General features: G+C 39.7%; 1 protein-coding gene across 2 annotated transcripts in view; it reads right to left on the bottom strand.

Annotated features, from left to right (window-relative positions):
• Positions 1 to 20,177, bottom strand: part of COL8A1 (collagen, type VIII, alpha 1) — a 157,960-nt gene extending 137,783 nt beyond the window's left edge. For both annotated transcript variants that reach the window (XM_012652820.1, XM_012652821.1), the window contains exon 1: positions 20,109 to 20,177. The gene's annotated coding sequence lies outside the window, so the exon portion shown is untranslated. The remainder of the gene's footprint in view (positions 1 to 20,108) is intronic.
• Positions 20,178 to 24,190: the final 4,013 nt, after the last annotated feature.

The following is a 24,190-nucleotide window of genomic DNA, read 5'->3' as shown; positions in this document are numbered from 1 at the left end:
ACACTTTTTCCTACCAGATTGGTAAAATAATATCTAGAGTTGGCAAAGATGGCAAAATGAAGATTTGCATATGTCATTTAAAAACTATTTTTTTTTGGTGATATTATGCCCAAACTAAAACTCTACTTTTTGTTCATAACATAATGTGTTTATGAAGATACAGTCATGCTAATAGCTTTCTGATAGCTAATGACATATCGTTGACTAAAAGATATTTAAAAAAATAATTATAAAAAGATAATTATGCTTTTAGATTTTGGTACCCGAAGGAGAAAATGACATTCTTTCCCTCTTCAATCACGTCACCTGTGAAAGTGCATATGTGCTCTCCACACTGACAGTAGAGAGCTGAGGTATTTCCTCTTCTTTCCCTGCTAGAACTTTCTGTACAGAGTGCTTGTGATGCACCACGCTCACTTGTCCTAAGTGATTCTGGTTGACACACAAATGTCTTACTGTTCTTAAGTTCTTCTATTGCAGTTTATTAAAAACCAGAGAATTTGGACCTGGTACTTGCTTTCCTAGTTTATTGGCTCTGTTTGCTTGTAAAAATATGTTTTCAATTACACTTAAAACATTTGATTCAAACTACTTTGGGAATGTCAAAATGTATTGTTTTCCTTGCCCACGTCACATACGTTCCAGTTTACCAGGAACTTAAGGTGCAGCACACTGACGTCAAAGGGCCAATGATAGAACAAAGTCTTGGGAGGAAAGTGAAGGATACTCTTAAGCTATAAATAATAGAAGAGCAACAGAAATTGAGTGTTTATTCTGGACTTATTGTGAGCATGACAGATTATGGGCATGACCATAAACGACAAAAATATACGTAAAACCTAGAGGAAAAAATGAGACTGCTTGGAACACAAGATCAAAACAGGAAATGTTGGTTTGAGGTGAACCTTTTTTCCTCGCATACAACCTTCTAGATACTTTTGTCAGTCAGCCACATCTAATTATTTTTCTTTGACAATAATGCAAAATTGGAAAAGGTTTTAAAAACACAGGCTCAGTGGGGCTAAAGTAACCATTTTGTTTTCCCCAGAGGAGTAATTACTTACCATGAATTAATATCTATTATTAATATTGGCACTTATAGGTGCTAATAATATTATTAGGTCCTGGACAAGGGAATATTGTTTTATTGAGTGCTGGCTAAATATTCATCTGCCCAGATAGAATGCACAGATGGATTCTACTGGGCCATGCCCAAACAGGAAAAAGGAGGCAGCAATGAGAATTTAAGTGAGGGTAGTGACTACAGTGCCATGAAAACACCCCCTCCCCCACTTCCACATGATCCTTGTTGAACCTTCTAAGGGCCAACGGTGAGCTAGCTATGCATTAGTTCACCACAGAGGAACCAGGGCAAGGGTGGCCTTATTCATGAGTCATATACTACATGTGGAGCAACTGGGAGCTTGTGGTGCTGAGCTAACCACCATCAGGTGTTTCCTTCCTGCTCTTGCTTTACCTACTCCATCAGCTTTTACGTTCTAGCCTTAGGCCCTTAAGATGATAAGAATCACCTGGAATGCTGGTTTAAAAACGCAGATTTCCCGCCTCAACCCAGGAGATTCTGATTCAGTAGGGCTAGTTGGCGATGTGGAATCATGATGCAGGTATTCCTTGGACCACATTTTAAAACACTCTAGGAAACGTTGCCCAGGATGAGAATGAGAGACAGTAGCTGAGCGTTATGATTACCAGGTTTGCTTACCATTATTGCTAAGCGCCTATCTTAGACCTTTTCCTCCTGCCTTGTGCTATTGGTTGCTAAAGATTTCTTGATTTCTGACTTCTTTGACCAGACTCTTGACCACTCACTTTTCCTAGATTCCTGGTTAACCTTTGCATCTGCTACTTTATCTCTGATACCTGTGCTTCTCTGATTACCTTTTGTTATCCTTCCTTCATTCTTTCACTCAACCAATACTGAGTACCTGCACTTGGCTTCAGGCTCTGTGCTGGGGTCTGTATTTGATAAGGAAGACTCAATGTAGACCAGAATGGGGTTTATAGGCCAGCAGGGGAGACAGTTAAACAGGAACAGTGAGAGTATTAGACACCATGGAGGGCTGTCAGCAATGTGAGAGCACATAGCAGGGTCACTTAATTTGGTCCAGAAGGTCGAAGAAAGCTTCTGGGAATGCTTGGGGAGTTGGGAGCTGATGAGAAGGCAGAGTGTGCTGGGCAGAAAGAAAAGAACAGTGTGAATAAAAGCCTTAAAAGACAAGAAGAGGTCTGACAATTTCAAAGAGAGTCATGACTGTAGCATGGCATGGGGCTGGTGACAGTAGGTGGCACGGCAAGGAATGGGGCTGGGAAGGTGGACAGGCTCAGATGATGAAGGACTTGTCAATTCTGGGATGGAGCCTGGCCTCTAGCTGAGAGTGGTGACATAATCTCTGAGGTTTTAAACATGGGTGAGCCACTATCGAGTGTGTACTGAGAAAGAACAGTACGTATGGTGGATGGTGCAAATAATTCAAAGTGAAGTCTCCAGAAGGCTGGAGGGGTGGGATGTGGAATATTCAGAGAAGAGGTGAGGGAGGAGCCAGGAAGAGAAGTATCTCTTCCACTGTCAGGAGGGAAGGAGCAAGAGACAGAATGGTTCTGCATCTAAGATGTGTGTTTGGTAACAGTAAGTTGAGAGTGTTTCTTCCTCCCAGCGAGAAAAGAGTGAAGTCACTTTTGAGATGTCCTTTAGAGCATTTTAAGTAAGGAGATTTTAGTACTGAGATAAATTCTTCAACTGGGTGATCTGCAGGATAAGCCAGCTGTTCAGTCTTATTAGCCAGACAATGACACTAGCCATTTAGAAATGTACCAACACTATTATTTTTCAGACTGTCAGTGTCTTTAAAAATTAAAACAAACCCCAAGAAACAACTATAAAACATTAAGAAATCAAGGGCATACTAGGTCTAACAGATGAGTTAACTAACGTATATGAAAGCCCTTTGTACACTGTAGAGTCATATGACTACGTTACATCGGGACAGACTTTACAAAAAGCGACATCTAAGAAAACAAATGGCATGACATCTGATCAACCTTGGGATGTAATAATCAATTTTAGTATCAGAAATCTCTTAGCAAAGACTCTCAGTGCATCCTTGGCTTTCCGAAGCACATACATTTTTCCTTCCAAAGAAGGATAAAGCCATTTTTCTAGGATACCATTTTCCTATTTGTCCTAAAAGCAAGTTCAAGCTGAGAAATCATCTTAAGGCTTGAATGACTAAGGTCTGAAAAAAAAATACAGGAAAAACAATTCAATATTTCATTGAAAGGCAAAAAGTTCAGCCATTTCTTTTTCAGAAGCTTCTGACGACAGAAAAGGGCCTCAGTGGGGATGGCATGCCCAAGTAGATTTTTCTCACAAATGCATAACACTGGACAGATTTGGAATGTGCTGTTCTTTCTTCTAAAGACGTTTTTCCACTCTTGGTCTTCCAAAACCCAGAGTTCAAAGCTTCACTACTACTTTTTTATGCAGGAGCAAATTGACCACAACACTATTAGGAAAAGACGTGAGTCAGTGTGTTTGGCTCTTTGTTTCTTTATTGTGTTCTTTGGAAAAGAAAGATTATAAAGAAAGAAAAGCAGGGAAAGACTGACTTCCTTTGCATCTTTTCCTTGACGGTTGTTTGCTTAAAAAATAACAACTTCAAACCAGGCTATTATTGGGATTTATATTAAGCGTTTCCAAGTTATGAAATAGGAACAAAGTCCACCAGACCCTTGTAAGGCAAGTTTTGTTTTTCTCATTGTACAGATAAATTGAGTCACTGACCAGTGAAGTAATTTCCCTGGTCTCAGTTGCAGTAGATGAAAAGAAAGCATGAATCTAAGGGTTGGGATTCCAGGTAACCACTTTGATCATGTCAAGTTGACAACCAAAAAGTTAATAATCTGTTATACTGCATGTTAGAGAGATGAGGTTTCCTAGATTAACAGAAATTCTATTTCATGGAATTTATATGCATATGTCCATGTGTGCATGCATAGACACACCTTTTGGGTAATTGAAAATTTCTGAGTAGCTGACATTTTACATATTTAAGGATCAAAATATGCTTGTTTTGATAGGGTATGTTTAAAATACATAATATCTTTAATTCTTAAAAGATGCTACTAAATATGTGAATAAATTTACACTGAGCTGCGATTCATTGATTCCTTTAGGAACTACCTAAAGCTGAATTTGTCTCCACAATGAATGCCATTTTGCTTTTAAGAGTCTTATCTTTTTATAGCTTCTTTTTCTCTTCCTTTTCTACTTGACTGGCATGAGACATGCACAAAAAGTCACCTTCCCTTCAAGAAAAAGGAGAAAAGGAATTCTCACATTCCTTGTGCATTTGTGCTCTAAGTGATTTTTTTAAACTGGTTTCTACGCCTGTCAACTGCAAACCATGCGTGCTGTAGAAACAAACCCTGATGGTGTCTAGCACAGAGCTCAGCACATAGCAGGTCCCAATAATTATTTGTCGAGTGAATGAGTAAGTGAGGTTGAGATTGTATTCCTAACCTAACAAAACTGGGGTACTAGAACTTCAGGGCAAACGTCTTTTAAAACTCTATGGTCCTTCTTCCTTTGTCTTTATGAACGAAAATGCCTTCCACTATAACTTACAATTTTCCTTCTTCTACATTGAGCTTTTTAAAGCCATTTTCTTAAGAGAACCTGGGTCGAAAGATTTCTTGATAACACACAGGGGTAAAGAGGTTAGGAACTTTTTGACAGAAAAATGAAATTCATATAAGGTAGAATTCTGACGTGCTAACATTGTAGGGAATATACGCATGGCCTAAGACGGTATATTGCTGCATCAAAATGCAGGGACCAGGATACATTTGGAATGCCAGCAGCCTCGATGTGAGTGCTGTAGAGCAAAGCAGCATAAAACTCCGGAGGCCCAAGGGATGAGCTAAGATCTTAGATGAGACACCCAGAACAGCCATCTTTTTCCTGATGATGCCACAGCTGCATATATATGTGTGTGTGTGTGTGTGTGTGTGTGTGTGTGTGTGTGTGTGCCATTTAGTGCATATGTATATGCCATTTAGTGCAAAAAAAAAAAAATGTACCCCAAACCAAAACCAAACCGAAAAAAGACCAGAAACGTAAATCAGCCCATAAATAACTCACACTACCATCATGACCAGCTCATAGTGGGGCCCTGGAGTTGTGGTCCAGATTCATTAAATAAGCTACAAGGCAAAAGGATTCTTAGTGCCCTTATTTGCAATACGTAGAAGGCAACACTTGAAGCTCCCACTCTCCTAAATGCCCACTGTGCTGGTGCTTAAGTAAGCATTCAATAATTGGTTTTCATTAGGATTAAGTAACTTTTACTGAGCACCTTCTGAGTACTGGATACTTTCTTATATGTTATCTTATAAATGGGATAATAAGATAAAAAGCTAAAGCTTTCGCAACAATCCTTAGGAGGTAGACTTATTTTAGGGTAAAGGAAAGAAAGAGTTGTCAAGACTCACTGTCTTGCACAGGGTGGCTGCATTGTTACGTGGTAGAAGTGGGACTTGATCCCAACACTTCTTGTATTAAATTCAGTGCTTTTTACTCATGATACTATAGTAGCTTCCCATAGATAATTTAAGATATTTATTTTACCCCCATAAATGACATGTATTTGGGCATTAAATAAAAGAGGGATTTAAAAATATTATTTGAAAAATTACATACAGGTTACAAATGAATTGGGTGTCCTTTAAAATCATAAATTATACAGAAGACAACTATAAAACCATTCCTGCTGGCTAAACTTTCAATACATGTTATCTGCTATATTACTGAGGAGAGTTTGGGTTCTATTCTTCTCAAAAAGCACATTATCAATCACTAAATCTGGTTCCCTAATTACTCCTTGTAGATTGTTCTGCTTTGCTCAGCTGCAGTTTCTCCTTTATGCTATCAGAACCTTTTCTGGATGTGATAGTGTTAAGGCTCAGCCTGGATTGGTAGAAACAAGAGGACTTCAGGGATGGGATGATCCAGGTTTATACTCCAGCCCCAATGCTTACTAATTAATGATGTCAAGCAGTCTACTTAATCTCTCTAAGCCTCTACTGCCTCATGTGTAAAATGTAGATAAAATCCTTCCCAACCTAATCCAAACGAAAAAGCGTACATAAAATAAATGTAGTGAACTGTAAGTTTCTTTACAAAGGTTAATTATTATCATCACTATTTATAGCTTATCTTCATGTTCAAAAATTCCCAAGTTAAGATCCGTGCTAACACTCTTTTGCTGATGTGGTGACAATAAATTCTATTTCATAAATGTAAGACACCAAGCATCTCCAGTGTACTTGCTCTGTTGAAAAGGAGTCACGAATTCTTTCTTTAGTCACTGGCTCATGTCTGCAGAGGAGAATTTTATTTATATGTATTCAAATGTGATTTCAACACATGGTGATTCTTTTATGGCTAAATATAAAAAAATTACAAGTTAAATGTTCTTGCTATCTTTACCATTCATTCTAGAGCTTGCTTATGCTACAATTTGTAAACATTTTACAAGGCAGGGGAAAAGACGCACCCATAATTATTTCTCAATGTTGTCTGGCTCATGACAGCAGGATAAATTCTTTTATTTTATTATTTTAAAAAAAGTTTTCATTGAAGGTTTTTCCAGTCACTCCAAATAAATTTAGCTGTGAATGGAAAAGATACAGCTGATTGCCCTGGCTCCTTGAGTGGCTCTTCTGCCCTTGTCCTGCTCTTTGCTGAGTCAGAAGGAAGGCATGTAGGGTGACCGACCTCTGAAATCATTAAACATCTCTGTAAACTGTTGCTGTTAGAGATTCACTCTGGTTTATTTTCTGAAGGCTTACTAATAAGTCAGAATCTAATCTGCAGCCAGACTGTTTGATCACTTTGCTCCTGGCTTTGCCAGGCACAGGGTTTTATTGCATGGTTGGCCTGTTGGCATGATGATTCCTGAAGGACCGTCAGTAAGCCAGGAAGTCCCAGGGACACATCACTGCCAAATTCCAAAGGCGTGCTACCTCCCCCGACCTGCTGACAGAGGGTTTAGCCTTCTTCACAGTGCTTCAGGTTGTTCACTGGAGAACACAGAAATGGAGACAAAAGTGCTCTGGGAAAATCTATGATTAAGAATTACTTCCGGCCGGGCGCGGTGGCTCACGCCTGTAATCTTAGCACTCTGGGAGGCCGAGGCGGGCGGATTGTTTGAGCTCAGGAGTTCGAAACCAGCCTGAGCAAGAGCGAGACCCCGTCTCTACTAAAATTAGAAAGAAATTAATTGGACAACTAAAAATATGTTGAAAAAAATTAGCCGGGCATGGTGGCGTGTGCCTGTAGTCCCAGCTACTTGGGAGGCTTGAGCCCAGGAGTTTGAGGTTGCTATGAGCTAGGCTGATGCCACGGCACTCTAGCCCAGGCAACACAGTGAGACTCTGTCTCAAAAAAAAAAAAAAAAAAAAAAAAGAATTACTTCCCTTCAGAAGGTGGTGAGGTTTCAGAGGGAAAGAAAAGCAAAAATCTGTGAGCTGAACTTGTATCAGATACCTAGGGATAGTCTTTCTCTGTAGAAATGGTCATATTGAAGATTGAAGCAATTCTGTGTCTCCATAGGTATTTAAACCATGCTTCTCCCCCAAAGGGAAAAGAAATGAGATGGTAATGAATAATGAAACCTTCCCTCTCAGAGGTTCAGTTCAAATCATTCCTCATCTCATTTGGTTTGTATGGTGATAAAGAATCCAGGTAGTGATATGGTGCCATTCTGAGGGATTTTAAGCCATTAAAATAAAGAAAAAAATAAGGCAGATATCATTTGTAAAATATTATTAAAATTATAGATATAGGGGAGAGGACCTCTTTAATTTAACAGTTAGAGGCAGACCCAGTAGTCAAGCAATCCGTTGATCACAACATTTAATGAACATTACTGCGGTCACAGAATTCACTGGGGATACAAAAAAGCGTGTCTTATTCAATTTTTCAGTAGTTTATATTCTCACCAAGAGATATAAGCCATGGTGCACAACAAATTAAATATTCTGTGTGGTCCAATACAGTAGTGGCTAGCCACATGTGGCTATTTAATTTTAAATTTAAAGAGATTAAAATAAAATTTAAAAAATTCAGTACCTCAGTCGCACTGGCCACATTTAAAGTGCTTAGTAGCCATATATGGCTGGTGGCTATCATATTAATATTAAGCAGCTCAGATACAGAAGATTTCCATCATTGCAGAAAGTTCTGTTGCACAGCCTTGACTTACTCAACACAGCGTATAGGCAACACGTTCCTGACATTGATAGTAACTGCTTGTCAGTTGAGAATAAGGAAGGATCAATGCAGGTTGCAATAATTAGAAAGGCTTTACTAGGACCTTGAAATTATGGTTATTTTGACAAGTGAAAAGGAGAGTGGGGGACATTTTTGGTAGAGAAAAGAAAAAGGAATGTTTGGGGGAATAATAGCCCATTAGGGGAAATTCTTGTTGTAAACTTGAGGGAGTTGAAGATGAAAAGGGTTGGAGTGAGACAGATTGAAAGATGACTGTCAAGCTTAGGTGTTCGTTCTATATTTCATAATGTCATTGAATAGTTTTCAGCAGGGTACTAACAGTTCTAGGACAATGGCCACGCAGAAAATAACTTTTCTTTGTGCAAATTGGTAATAGAAGGTCAATATTTATATAATATTAGCACACCAATGGGAGTTCATCTTGTGTCCCATGGTTAGCTTTAGAGTTGAGTCAAAGCCCAGTAACACTGTGTGTGTGTGTGTGTGTGTGTGTGTGTGTGTGTGTGTGCGTGTGTGTGTGTGTGTGAAAGAGAGAGAGCCAGAGAGAGAGAGAGCATGTATATTTATGCTATGGGAGAAGGAGGGGAGATAGGGAAGCTCAGTTCTTGGTCCTCTCAGAAAACCGTAGGGAAGATTGGGATCAGTTGTCGATCATTTCATGAAGCCCTACAGAAATCAGGGTATTCTAAATTTTATTTCAACTTTTCTTCTTTCTAAAATGTTTATTTTAATGAAGAAACATTTTCAGATGGAAAGGAGATTCCACCATACCTGGAAATACCCGTATTATATGAGGGCTTCAAGAATGAACTTAGGGCAAATTGCATCTTCTTAGAACAATGTATGGGATAAAGAAAAGCATATTTAGAGCCTTCTCATTCACCATCACCCATTTTATTCCCCCATTCCTATTTTTTATTACTTCCTTTTCACATTTATCACATTCCTATTATGTGCCAAGCGCTGAAGATACAGAGATAAACACCTTCTGCGAGGAGCTCACAGACTTACATGGAGACGTGTATGGAGACAGATACATGAATCAAGCCAAGACCATTACAGAGTGGAGACAACCACGACAGGGCTGTGCACAGAGCATGAGAGAGCCTGGAGGAGGTGCATGGGGCAGCCTGGGGCAGGCTGGCTCCCAGAGGAGAAGATATGATCTGAATCTCGAATACTTGATTGAATCTTAGAAGAGTATAAATTAATCCAGTAGATCATGTGGGGAATACTACATGCAGAGAGGGAAGATCAAGCACAAAACAAAAAAAGTATAGCAGAATGTGGGGAAAAAGCTAGACTTTGTTTCTTTCCTCTTTTGTCTTTGGTATATCACAAAGGAAGGGCTTGAGGCATATTTATTTCTATGTACACGCTCACTACAGGCTAAGGAGCAGGTGTAGACATCATAGACATCTGCCTAGGTGACTCACATGGCTTGGAGGAATTGTTTAAGTTGTCTTGACTCTCAGCATCTGGCTATGGATTATAGCAACAGTAAAGCCAAAGGGAATGATCTGGGGAGCCAGATTCAAGTTTGTTTTATGTACCAAAGGACCTTTATTCTAGTCTGTTTCTCCTGTAATCATGGGAATTTCTACTGCCTTAAGAATGACATGCTGGCTGTCATTCTCTTTACCAGATTGGCGCCAAGCAGCTTGCGATCATCACTTGGGGAGAGTTTATGGACAAACCTTAGCCCTTAAAAATTACCCCAGGGAGAAATAAATGATGGCTTTTTTTTTTTTTTTTTGCTTTTCTAATTACACAGGCCTTACTTTTTTGGCTCTGAAATGACAGCCAAAAAGAAAAGAAATACTAAAAAGCAAAAGAAATTAAAATCACAGTATTAAACAAGAAACAGAGCCAGTCAACAGTGTCTAGGAACAGAGCCACTAGAATTCTCTCACTTTCTTTATGAGTCAGAGGCGTTGTCATAGGGAGTTGATGTTTTTTCTTCCTTTTATGATAGGACAAGATGTCATGAGAGGCATGGACTTTGGAGTGTGACCTGGATGGAAACACTGGCTCTTCTGCTTCCTAGCTGTGTGGCCCTAGGCAAGTTGCTTGACTGGGTGGAAGCTCAGTTTTTCTTATCATTAAATTGGTAATGATAATACACTCCTTGTTGGGCTGATAAGAGGAATAGAGATATTGAGACCAGCACAGTATCTGGTCCTGTTAGACACTTAATAAATATTATCTATTCTCATAACTACTGAAGATGTGTTTGAGTTTCTTACTTCTCCCTTGGATGACTATGAGCTACTTATTGTCTTAAAGGAGAGGGTAACCAACTTTGCCCCTTTTGGGATACTGGCCTCTGGGCAGTAACTTTTTGAAGAGGAAAGAGAATTCTCAGAGTAAAGCCCAAAGAGAAATAGTAAAGTTTATGGGGTGGAAGGTCTGAGTATCATAAATAAACTAACTAACCTCTGATATAGTAAGTTATACCAAAAGACGAGTGTGTTCCTATTATAGAAATTAGCTCCCTATTGATGTTGAGAAAGCAAATGCTCAAAGATATTTGGTCAATGATCTTGGTTAATTAATGATGGTAAAGATAAAACAGAATTATCAACTCAGAGATTGATGAATTAGTTCACAGAATTATCTAGGCTCCTTGTTTATTGAATTCATGCTCATTACTGGTCACTTTTCTGTTTATAACACAATATCCAGAGAGTGGAGAGGAAGAAGGAAGAAAGAGACAATTTCAATCTGTCCAATGTTCTAAAGATCTTTTTGGAGAAATGAAGGTTGAAGATGAGAGAGAGAGAGAGAGAGAAAAAGAGAGAGAGAAATTTAAATAATAATTCTGGCATTCCTGCTATCATTATTATCATAGAGAGCTGAGCCATAGATACAAGGCATGTTTATCTGTTCTTTTGTTTCTTTTTCACCTGGGTTTAGAAATATGCCAAACTGGCTTATTTTATGGTTTGACACAGCACGTATCCTATAGTGACAGTGCATATTACATAATTAGCAACACTGAAAATACCAAGAAATCTTGAAAAAAATGACGTAGCAAGTGTTCTCAAACTGTTCCATAGAGTACCAATCCCAAAAGATGCTCTCAGGTAGGAGAGATCTGTCATCACACAGGTTCAGGGAACTTTATTATAACATCTTTGAAGAATGAAAATATACATAGACTATTAAGGTCTCTGTGAAGTCTTGCAGTGAATAAAATTGTTTAATATTATTTTATCGAGTGTTTCTAAAACTTATTTGACCACAGAAACTTTTTCTGTATAAACACCTACTAATCCCAGGGAATAGTGTTTCAAAATGCACTTTGGAAAATGTTGAAGAAGGGGAATGAAGAGATTTTACACAATAGTCATTATTTAAAAAGTCATCTTTCTCTAGTTAAAACAGAATTTTAGATCACAAACCATTTTTAGTGTGTGAGAAATTCCCCTTTGGCTGATGTCAAAATACGGATTGGTAAGCATATAGGCCTTTTGAGACTCTTTAAGCCATGATTTAATTATTGTTTCTTTTCCCCTTTCCACTTACCCCTGACCTTGTCTGGCCTTTTGAGACATGTGGGATTGACCTACATTCTCAGAAGGAAGAATGCTCTTGCTACATCTTGGAAGGTTATGTGCCTATTTGAAATTTTATCCTACTTTGACTGCTTCTGTATAAATACCATGAGCCATTCCCAGGTGTTGTAAGTATAATGCATTTGCCATACTAAATAAACAACCATAGCAATGCATGCTTAAGTAGTATCATTCTGTAAAATGCTTGGCAAGAACTCCTATGTCTCCAAATGGTAAAGAGAGTGGTTAATTGAGAATTGTTCTTCTTCTCCCTCAACCCAGGGAGAGTCAAGGTGTTTTTCAGATTAAAAAACTGAAGATTTTCTGGTAGATTCCTGAGTCATATGCATGCCAACTCCATAGCTTCATCTCTATTGACATAAGAAATAGCCTTAGAGAGAGGATTGTTCTGTTTTGCTGTGAATGTCATAAGTTTTGCAAAGCAAGCACCCCTTCTCTGGTGTGCCAAGGATTTTTTTTTTTTGTGGTCCTAATTGATCTCTCTCCCCCAAAGAGTTCTGAATTATGCAAGTGTCTCAAGTCTTAACAAGCCATCCTCACACAGGTGTGCGATGGAAACGTTCGACGGAAAGGTATTCACTTAGGTCCAGGCAAGGTCCTGGCCGCTCCCTGGAGAGACGCAGGGAAACAGGTTCTGGGCCATTTGGGTTGGAGAAGCCTGTCTGGTCCATTTCTGTCTTCTGTCTCCCAGCTCCCTTTCCCCTTTCCTGCTGACAGGGTGGGTCTGGTGGCAGTAGATCGTCCTCAGTCTTTGCACTTGTCTCTTGCTGACTCTCAGCTGTCAGGGTTTGTTTATTACTGAATTTAGCATTTAGATTTTGGTCTTGGCTGGTGGTGGCCCTGGAAAGAACATTTTACAATTGCTTTGGTTTTCTTTCAAATAAACTACAAGCCTGGACATTTCTGGCATTGCTAAAATGTGGGTGATTTATTCTTAAAGGCTTAAATTAGGATTTTTTTTAAAAAGGAAAACTAACAATGTAATGTACTACAATGGTACATTTCAGCCACTGGTTGCAAAGGACACTTTGCTCTGCCTTTAATCAGAAAAATTCACATCTACAGGCCCCCTCTGGGAACAGGTCAGTTTCCTACTGAGACACTCAGCTCCCTTGCTCCCTCTACTGGTGAACGCGCTCCCTCCCCATACATAAGGGCAGCAGGGAGGGGATTGGAATAAATGGGGGAGGGGGGGCTGGAAGAGGGACTAGATATGCTGTTAAACCGGAATTGTGGGTTCAATAGTGTATTTTTGCTGCGGATCCACTTTCTTCCCTCATTCTTCCAACCTCAACAATCTTGGCCACCTAACTCACAAATTCTTAGCCCTTACCTAGGGCCTCCCTTCATGTCCTTGGCCTTATCTTATGTCTGCCTTTATTTGGATTGATAGCATTGATGAACACTGTGACTCTTGGACTTTAAGTCTGGGCATTTGTTAAGCAGAGATATTGAAAGAAATAGAATAGTGTATAGCCATCATTTTGAATTTATGAACCAAGTTTAGGTTTATCACAGAGTGTACATGGCATGATAGTTGGAGGAACATGTTAAAGGGGATGATGGCTGGAAAATGTGCCCCACCAGCCTCATCACAAACAACGCTCTTCAGCCAACTCTTAAGATTCCAAGTCCTTCTGCTGAACTGAATGAAGCTGCCGGCTTAATCCCTCTGCTGCCGGGTAGTGAAAGTCCTGCAAAAACCAGCCATAGTTGCCTTAGGACACCAAGCAAGCCTCCATTATGGAGGTTGTTGGCTCAAACTTCCAGAAAAACAGCTGTTTTATGGAAGTAGAGGGTACTGGAGAAGCTCCCCAGCAGGCTGGATACATGTTATTTCCTGGAGAAGCTGACAGCTGACACCCACACCCAGGCCTATTCAGTTAGAGTTGGAAAAGTAGCACTTGAAGTGATTAATTGTCTTTCGTCTCAGCACATGAAATGATCCAATGCCCAAATATCCTATGATGTAAACACATCAATGAAAAGCTTAAGAGAAGCAGTCTTAAGAAAGACTTACTTAAAAGAATGTTTTAACAATGATGTGTAGCCACAGACTATGTTAATTTTAACTTACAATAAATCAATTTTAGAAACACAATTACTGTTTCAAAGATATGCAAACAATTGTCAGGCATGCTTTAGAGGAAAGTGAAGAAGCATCTGGAATAACATCTGTCCACTTATTCAGGGTAAATTGTTTCCAGAAATGATACAAGTGAATATTCTTTTCTACCTTCATCACTTTCCCTGGTAGAATAACTTTATGTATTACCAACCAATTATTGTGTTGTTATCTTAGCAGAGAACATTTCAATGACTTTGTATCCACGAAGTTCGTATCCTGAGTCAGAGTCAAGTCCAAAAGGAGGTCAAATGAGGTTCTTTTCCCCGTAAAAGTCCAGTCAAGGGCTAGAAAGAGTTTCAATAGATGTAATACTTATAAAGCTTTCACCTGTGTGATCTAGTCTTCAAATGGTGTTGTAGTTAAAAGAAGCCTGACTCAAACAGGAATTTATCCCTCAAACATCTGAGAGGGTGTGGGTTCAGATGACCATATTAAAATCTCTTCTAACACCTCAAAACTCTCTGGAGACCCTCCCTCTTGTGTTTCAGAGGAATGAACTCTCTTAAGCGCCCCACCTGCCTCCACACTCTTGGTCCCTGATCCTCCCCATTCCCCCCAACCCCTGGTCTGTCAAATACATCTTATGCCTCAAGATTTTCTCTCATTGTCTATAATGCATATTTTGCCCTTTTTTCTCATCAAAGGGGGTTAAAGTTTTGGGGATCATTTTTTATTTTATTCACTTCCATTTGATCCAATTTCAATGGCTTTGTAGACTTGAATATATAGGACCTCCAAATCATGGACATTCTCACATTGTGTGACTTCTGTACCCCCTGAGAAGGTACAAGGTGGTTAAATTAGCAATATCTTGTCTGTTGGGTTGGAGAAGAGGAAGGTTATGCTGTAAATTTTCATGTTATACATTAATACATTTGTTCTGTCACATGAATATTGGAACTAGATCTTAAGCCTGCTGTAAAAAAAATAATAAAATTGCTAAAACTCAGGTAAACATCCCTGCCACCATTCAGGGGTTGGGAACCTGAAGCCTCAAGGCCACATGTGGCCCTCCAGATCCCCAAAGGTGGCCCTTCAACCAAATCTAAACTTCATAGAACAAATCCTTTTAATAAAGGGATTTGCTCTATAAAATTTGGATTCAATCAAAAGGCCATACTCAAGGATCCAGAAGGCCACATGTGGCTCCAAGGCTGCACGTTCCCCACTCCTGCTAGACACATTTGAGAATCGAGTCCCTAAAAGTCCCTATAGATTCCTTATGGGGACTTTTATGAGAGGAGTTTAGAAAAATGGATATTTTTTACTTAGCTTTTTCCCTCCGATTCACTCACCCACTCAACACTGATTTACCAAGCAGCTACTATGTACCAGGTCCTGGAATGGAGAAAAACATACAAGGTCCCTGTGATGGTGATGATTGCTGACTTCACTCTTCACAAGGGTTTGTATCAATGTTTCCTAGACATTTGGAAATAGAGCTATAGCTCTAGTCCAAACCTCTACCAAGCTATGGTTACTGAGACCTTATATGTTGAATTCCTACAGAATGCTCAGCATAGTTAGAGACACCTTAGATTCACATTATATGGGGAGACACATTGCAGTTTTTCAAGATCAAGCACTCACTGGAGTTTGGCTACATGAACTCCAACCTTGGTTGTGCTACACCCATTTGAGTGGCCTTGGGAAAGACATTCACCTTTCTGACCTTTCTCAGAAAATTGGCTCTAAGGTCTCTTTCAGCATTTATAATTTGTGATTCTCTAAATAGGTTTTTTAATTCCCAAGAAGTTAGAATAGGTACTGGGTAAATAAAATGGCTTAGAAACCTCATCTCGGAGATTCTATTAGAGGCAAGAAGCAATTTTAAGTTACCTTTCTTTTAGTATGTAAATTAAGGTTTAGAAAAAGGTGAAGCTTTTTAATTTGATGGGGTTAAAATTTATATCCTATTTAAGAGAAGTATGAGGAGCTTTTTGGTAATGAGAAAAGCCACAAGTATGAATGGTACTCCAGAAATGTGATCCATAAGAATCGAAAAGAGATTTCTTTCAGTGAAAGAAGGAAGGAGGTGGCAGAGAGGGACTATGCCTGCCTCTGCAAATCCTGAAAAGGTTGTGCTGAAGGACAGAAGGACCAGTTTTTGTTTTCCAGGAAGCGTAATGGAAATGAGCCCAGAATAAATAAGGATCCTGAGGGTGAATCATCAGGTGTGTTTTCATATTTTACATAATCAGCTACAGTTGTTGCTTTTGCTCTTATCCTGCCTTGAGGAGTTAGAATTCATTATTACTATTTTAGTTGATTACTCTGTGATCAGTTTTGGGGAACTTTTTTTGTTTTATTCACTTCTGTTTGATCCAATACAATTTCAATGGCTTTGTGAATTTGAGTACACGGGGCCTCCAGATTATAGACATTCTTACCTTGTGTGACTCCCTTTAACCTGCTTCCTGCAAATCTATTTGCTTGAGGAAAGACCGTAAAGAACTCTTCCCTCAAACAGCAAACACAATTCCTTAAGCAATAGTGGAATCTCTGATTAGTCTCTGTTGGTGCTGAAATGTGTTAACTCTCTCTCACTCCCCAGTCCTTATCTCTCCAGCAAGGGGAAGTCTAGCAGAGCTATAATTTAGTACCAGGGGGGTGTAAACTGCTCTTAATGACTGCCAGGTCATTGCAAGATCTTTTTCATTATCCTTAGCATTTTGTGAGCAGCTCACAAGTTGTGAGCAGATCCTTTTTAAAAAATGTATATTCCTAGATGCTTTAGGTATTCGGAGATCCTTTTTACACAAAGCTAAAGAGAAAGATTCTCTAAATTCCGAAGGGCATTCATTCTCCCCTTAATCTCCTCCTCTCCTCTCCATTAGAGTTTTTTCACTCAATAGTTAGAATAGTGCACCTCTCACGAGATTGTACTCAAATCTCAAGATCTGTACCTTCTTCAAATTATGCACACTTATGTTTATGGGAGACTGGTTGAAGAGAACGAAGTTGAAGCAGAAAGACCTGGTTCTCAGAGGATTACTTGGAGGACCAGAGGTTGGGAAATATGGTTGTGTCAATCACTCTGTAAGTTTCCATACCAACTCAAGTAAGCTTGGTAAGAAGGAGTAAACTGCTGTGTCTAACTTCCAATTTGCAAATAAGCACTCAACATATACCCTTCCGGAGACTTAGGGTTGGTTTTGTGGATGTGACCCCCTCGTTAGTTAAGAATATGTTTTGAGGTTTTTATACTCATAATACAGCTTTTAAAATTATAACTGGCAAATTCCTGTGGGTTTTAATGTGGGGCAAACCTGAAATCATTTTGGTCTTTACAGCTGAGCTGTTCTGTTCTGTTGGAGAAAGAGGATTAAGGAGAAGGGCACGGTAGAGATGGATCTTAACTTATTAGTAGAAATACTCTCATTGATTAGAAAACAGAAGCAAACAAAAAACCCAAGAGCAGACATGGACTTTTGCTCTTTCCCATTCCTTTGTATCACACATAAATGAGGGTAGCGAGAAGCTGTGTTTCGTGACAGAGATCCTAATCTTTCTCTTCTAGTGCACTTTTGTGATTCCATCAGCTTCCTCTCAATTTTCTATTCATCCATCCTCCTCTCCTTGATTTTTATTTCACAAATGGAAATAAAAGGGCATATACTTTCTGATTGTGGAAAGGCTATCATTTTGTAATGTTGACAATAGTAGAAAATCTAAAGTGCGTGTTTTCCTAGGTATGGCAGGCCTTCGAATCAGGAGAGCACCTTCCTTGTGTCTCTAGTGAAAGAGGCAGCCTCTCATCTTATCTTTTTTGGGAGACATTAAGGAGTTCTTCAAAGCCTGTAGCAATGGTGTTGGATAGGTATGGCCATGAACCTGATCCGAGGGCAGCTATATAACTGCAAAAAGAGGAGACTCATCCTGGGTATGCACATCCTAGCAGAAGGGGAGACACTGGGATAACCGCATGACACCTCAACACTGGTTTTCCTAAATTCTTAAGAAATGTGGTGTTATCTTGCCTGATATGTACCCTCTGGAGAAAGAATCGCTTTGCCTCTGGGGGAGTTAGGTCATGAGCAATCTCAGATGATCTCACTCAGTTATTTAGGGGGTTGAACTTGATGGCACATAGGGAAGGCAGTTACTGTTAAATGGTTCATAGCTGGTCCAGTGGGTTAATTGCCAGAAAAAGCAGAAGTAAACCCCTGGAGAACACTTTTCATCCCCAAATTTAGGAATAACAGAGAACTCTTTTAAACTGGGAGCATTTTTTCTCCTGAAAAGATAACTTCCCTAAAGGGGATCTGGTGAATAAAGCAATGTATTTTCATCCTTGTGATAATGGGCGTGAGTCAGGAACTACTGTAAAAGAAAAATGAACTTGGTACCACACACTTGGTTTGGCCTTGTCCCATATCTGTGCTCTTGTCATGGCTGATTACCCGCTCACATCACATAGGAAACAATCAGTCTGCACTGTGGCATTTTAAATATGCTCAGGTCACATATTATCTTGGCCAATAGTAACTTAATACCATTTGCTTAAAGGAAACCACACTCCTTGCAATAATTTTTTCCAATGAAAAAAAATTTAACATGACAGAAAACTTTACATATAACTCTTGTATTTGAATAATAATAGCATTGAATCTCCTCCATCGCAAATAGAACTTTGAAATATTTTTATTTCTTTTGATATGCAAAAGATGAGGAGAAATGGTTTAGAAGACCTAAGTTAAATTTCTAATGATTGTCATTTCTTTAATAGAGGAGAATTTTTTATAGCTTCGATGAGTTTTTCCTTTTAACATGAAACAATATTAAAATACTAAAAAAAGTAAGAAAGAAAGAAAGAAAAAGTGAAACATTTTTCCTCTTACTTTGAGAACCTTAGGGGCTAAGGCAATGGTTTGGTTAACTGATTGGCAGCTTTGGTTTGCCTTTTCTAAATGGTCTTGTGCAATTCCCCAGACGAAACATTTGAAGAGGGTTTTTCTCCCACATGAGAGAGTTTCATTCCACACAGCCCACAGACTGCCATGGCAAACTTCATCGACTAAGTGTCTGGTTTTAGAGAAGTATCTGTGGAGTATGTTTTTCCTTTCACAGGTGCACAGCACTCATTGTACCTCAGGAATAAGGAGATATACATATGTGTATACATATATATATATATATATATGTATATTTTAAAGGGGGTAGTTTAAACACTGGCTATCTCTGTGAGAATTGGGTGCCAATCATATAGGTTTTAATCTCCTAAATGAGGGAAAAGAGGGTGGCAAGCAGGATTGAAACTTCCAAAGCCCTTCTAGCTGATCTTCCTTTATAACCAGCTGGTGTACACAGAAGTAGTGTATAATCTGGACTGTATTTTTCTCTTACTGTGAAACATATTGAAACACTTTATGTTTAGGTGTGCATATAGAAATTCATGAAGTTCTTTCATACACTTTCTTAGTTCCCAAAAAATTCTCATTTTAGGGTGTCATGAAAAGATAGCCTTGTGAGAACACATTCTGCCCTAGCTTGTAAATTTGGATCTGTTCTTTCCTATCTCCCAGCCACCTGATTACTGTCCCTGTGCAAAGGGCACCCGTTCACATCATTTTTTCCAAGCGCTTAAACCTGGAAAGATATTTTTTAAAGGACTCACAGAAACTGTCTGGGGGGTTTGGAAAACATCACAAAATTGTTAGCAGACCTTTTGACTGTGCTATTTTTAGGAAGGTAATTGTGTTCTTTTAAAGTACGTTTTTGACAATGGGACAAAGTTTTCCTTGCCCCCACTGATATGTGAAATATTTGCAATGAAAAACGTCAGTTAAACGCCCCAAACAGATACATTTTAACCTCAGCAACAGTCAGCAAACCGATGAGGGAAAAAGTGATTTCAAAAGAGAAAAGGTTTTCTCAAGATTTATGCTGCTGTTTCTGCCCCAAAGGAGCTTTTATTTTGCCGTTCAAACAGAAGTTTGTTTTCCAACCAGTTGCTAGTTAAATGAGCAGCTGATCGGGCATCCATAGGAACCAGTTCTAACCAAACAGTAAGCGCGCTGACCGGACATAACTTACTGCCCCACAGCTACCCCTAGCTGGTCAGCTGCCTGCAGAGGTGTTATCTTACCTTGAGCACGTAAGATGAGGGAGAGAGGCTCGCGGGCTCCCACGGAGAGGACCGGGGAAGTGCTCTGATCCGCGGCTGGTAACATGCACTTGGCTTTTATGGGCAGGTGGGAGGAGCTGCTCCTCATAGTAGGTGGGCAGGGAAGGGGCGGCGGGCGGCAGCCTCGGGAGGAGCTGGACACTTCTCTGGGGAGGGGCGGGGAGGGCAGAGACGGGAGCCCGCAGGAGGGAGGAGAGACAGGGAAGGGGAGGGGGTAACAGCGGAGGAAGGAGTGGAAACGGGAGAGGGAGGGAGAAAGAGAGAAAAAAGAGAGAAGAAGAGAAATGGAGAAAGAGACGTAGACGGCAGATGGGGAAAGGTTGGGGGGGATGAATAAGAGAGAGAGAGGGGGGCGCAAGATATTGGAGGAAAGGAGAGTTGGATTGTTTTCTGGTTTTGCATGACTTGTGTTTTTTTGGGAGGGGTGAGAGTTATGGGCGACTTATTAAAGGTGTTTCCTGTGAATCTGAAAAGCTAAATAACGGTTCAGGAGAAGGGAAGGGCTCATAAGCCAGGCAGAGCAGAGGAAGCTGGGCGTCCGGCGACCGAGTGGCAAAGCCAAAGTGCTGGGCGGACCGGGACCTGGAGCCGGAGGGGACAGACGCAGCAGCCCGGGTCCCACAGCCTGCTGGTAAACCCAGCCCCGTCCCTCATCACCCCAGGCAAGGCTTATTTGACAAGAAAGTTCTCCCTGTGCTGCCGGTAGTGTGCAGCATCCAGAGGCCTCTCTGGAGACTTCTGCTGCATTAAGGTAAATCCAGCAAAGTTTGGGGAGGATCAGCGGAGATTGGCTTGCGGAGAAAGGAACCTCAGAACCGGCCTCGGTCGTCCAACATCTGCTTATGTAACATAGGATCTCAGGGCTCTCTGCCCTCTGGATGTTTTCGGTATTTAAAACACTCTCATTCCTAACATTTGGAAAATGTCTTGGTGCCACAGCTCTCAGTGTGTCTTAAATATTAAGAGAGGATTCAACCAACAAGCGCGGCTAAAGGATCAGTCCGAAATTATTAAGAAATGCATTCAGAGAAAGAAAAACAAGCTCCTTTCGCTGCTGAGTGGTGACTCACTTCCCGGCCCAAGATTGATTTTTGCCACCAAAGGAATGAAAGCATTTTAAAAGAGAGAACCTGAGACTAGAGTGTGGGGCATGAAGTACTGAGAGCTGGGAGCGTGGGGAGGGGGATGGATGGGTAGGCTGGAAAGAATAAAGGGACTTTTACTGAATATTTGTGTGTATATATATACTTGATTCAGTGTTCACCACACCGTTATGAGGTAGGTATGATCCATATTGTGCAGACTTTTTTTAAAAGGAATCTCAATGGGGTTAAGCAACTAGCTCAAGCTGTCAAGAGGGGAACCCACAGCTAGTGTGCTTGCAAACTTCCTGTGCTCTTCAGCACACCAGACTGCCTTGTAGAACACCTAGCTGGGTCTCAGGTTAGATCCCAATTTCTTTGGGCCATACCAAGCTCCAAGAGAAGAAAAAATCGTGGTTAACAGAAAAGTTTCTCAAATTTGATACTTACTGACATTTCAGGGAGGATAATTCTTCACTGTGGGGACCTCTCCTGTGCATTGTAGAATGTTGAGTAGCATCCTTGGCCTCTACCTACCAGAAGCTAGTAGAACTACCCACTCTCACCACTTACTCCAGCTGTGAAAATAAAAAGAAAATGTCTCTAGACTTAGCCAAATGCCCCTGAGGGGCAAAATCCCCTCCTCTCCTTAAGAACTATTGGTCTAGAAAAGGTCCACAACTATAAAAAAGGACTTTAAAAGAACCTATTAAGAAAATACCCAATAATGCCATTTGGATAATAATAATACCTCCATATGTGTTAAGTTTACACTGGACTTCTAGTTTTTTACATACATATTCCTATCTGTTTGCCTCAAGAGCCCAAATCCTCAATTGCTTCCTTTGTAGCTAAGCTCATTCTTAATTGGATATATCTGGGAGTCAACAGAGTCACCCACCATGTGCCTGGGATATGAAGAAAGATTAATGATATATGAAATAAAAAATTAAGATGTTTATCATAAACACGAATCTGACATTTGAACAGTTATTCAAATTTACTCATGATGTTTTGTGACATTGATTATTTGTCTTAATATTAATAATTTTTATCTATATTCCTTATTCAAATTATGTTCAGTAACTTTTTGGTTGCAAGGATTTATAACTAGTTGTTTACTAGCTAGCAGAAAATAAGCATTCAGCAAATATATGTAGTCTGACTAATTGAATAAATGACACTATTGAATGGTATTTGTTCGTTTAATGAATGAAAAAATGAATTTGTGAAGGCTTAGGAAGCTAAAACTTTCACATCAACTATTCTGCCCATTTACTATTTTGTTTTACTCTCTCTTTACCTCGATAACTCAGATTTCCTCTTCCCAAATAGTATGTCTATTGAGGATATGGCCAAATCCATTAAGTGAAGCCTATGAAATGAATAACCCTTGAGACCAGACCTAGAAAGAGGATTGCTTTATCTATTCTGGGACCTAACCCTGAAATCAGATGCAAATTTACAGGCAGGATAACACTTTGGAACTTTTTAATTTAGCAAAAGAAATGCATCTGGGCAAATAAAATGGGACCCCACAAAAGGGAAACTGAAAAGTCGAGAAAAGCACATTTGAAAAGAAGGCAATTAATAGCTGTGGGCTGTATTTTCTTCTCCCTTTTTCCGCCTTCACTCCCTTCTTTCTAACCTGAATATCCAGCCAACATAACAAAAGTGCTGTTTCATTTTGTTTGGATGGTGCTAATGATTAGTTCTTTTCTCCAGTTCACACTTGCCTGAATCTGATTCACTACCAGATCTGGACAACAAGTCAGGAATACAGGAATGTGATCTCTTTGCTGACTCTTAGCATACCCTTCCTAGAATCTCTCTGAAGGTGACTGAGGTTTGAAATGACCTAGTTTGGTCTTCTGTGGAAAGAAAGGATTCCAATGACAACATACTAGATGCTCTGAAGTTTCCATTGTGTGGCTATAATAACAGTTACAGATTGTTACCTTACTTTCAAGAGCTTTGCATATGTAAACCTTATTTTGGGCTTATTTAGAATTAATCAATTAACAAATATTTATTAAGAATGAATACCAGATGGTGTGGGGGTATTCAAAGCGGAGGAAAGTAATGTAGATATATTCTCATGGAGAAACAAAGCATGAAATCCTGTTAGTTGAATGGTAAAGAGACTTCAGCAAGGAGCCATGGAAAGTAGCATTTGGATAGCTGGTTGATGATAGACAGTAGTGCAATTCAAACAAGGGAGGGAATGTGTGCATCTGGGGAAGATATAGGAATGTTCAGTAGGTGGTGAATTGGCCAGCATGACTGAAGAGAAGGGTTCATGTAGCAGAACAATGACGTAGAGGAATAGTTAAGGAGAGGTGATGTCAGCCTGTGGAAGGCTTTAAATGTCACTTCGGTAGTCTGAACTATATTCCATAGACAGTAAGGAGTCATTGAAGACTTTTGAGCAGTAGGATGATATGATAGAAGTGGCATATTTTTAAGATTTCACTTGTCTTTGAATATAGTGTCTTTATTGTAGCTTTGGAGATAAATACTTGCATCTTAATGGTATGTCCCGGGCCATTAGCATACTTAGAGAAAGCTAAATGTCTGTGTCCTGAAGACTTGGAGGCTTGAGCAAGGTGTCAGGAACAGTGGTGGTTCTAGCCCAGTTTCCCCACAGTGCCCTGTGTGGTTGTGAGAAGGAGATAGATAGGAAGGCAGGACTCTCTGCTGTGTGTGTCAGAGGTGCTCAGGCTCTGGTTCACCTGTTGTAACTTTAAGGTTAATATGGATAATATGCTTGATGAATAAGATCCTTGAGTTTCCAAGGGTTCTTAGATTGGAAAACAATGGGACCTGGATTTAAAAGCTGTGTATTCACATCGACATTCTCAAACAGCTAACTCACAATTATTTGTATATGTCGCCATTGCCAAATTTCAAATCTGATTACTTTTTTTAAATTTAAATTTTTAATTATTAAGGGTACATAAT

The sequence above is a fragment of the Propithecus coquereli genome, unplaced genomic scaffold (genome assembly GCF_000956105.1).
Source record: "Propithecus coquereli isolate 6110/MARCELLA unplaced genomic scaffold, Pcoq_1.0 Scaffold40, whole genome shotgun sequence".
NCBI lineage: Eukaryota > Metazoa > Chordata > Mammalia > Primates > Indriidae > Propithecus > Propithecus coquereli.
This window is presented reverse-complemented; position numbering and strand designations above follow the sequence as displayed.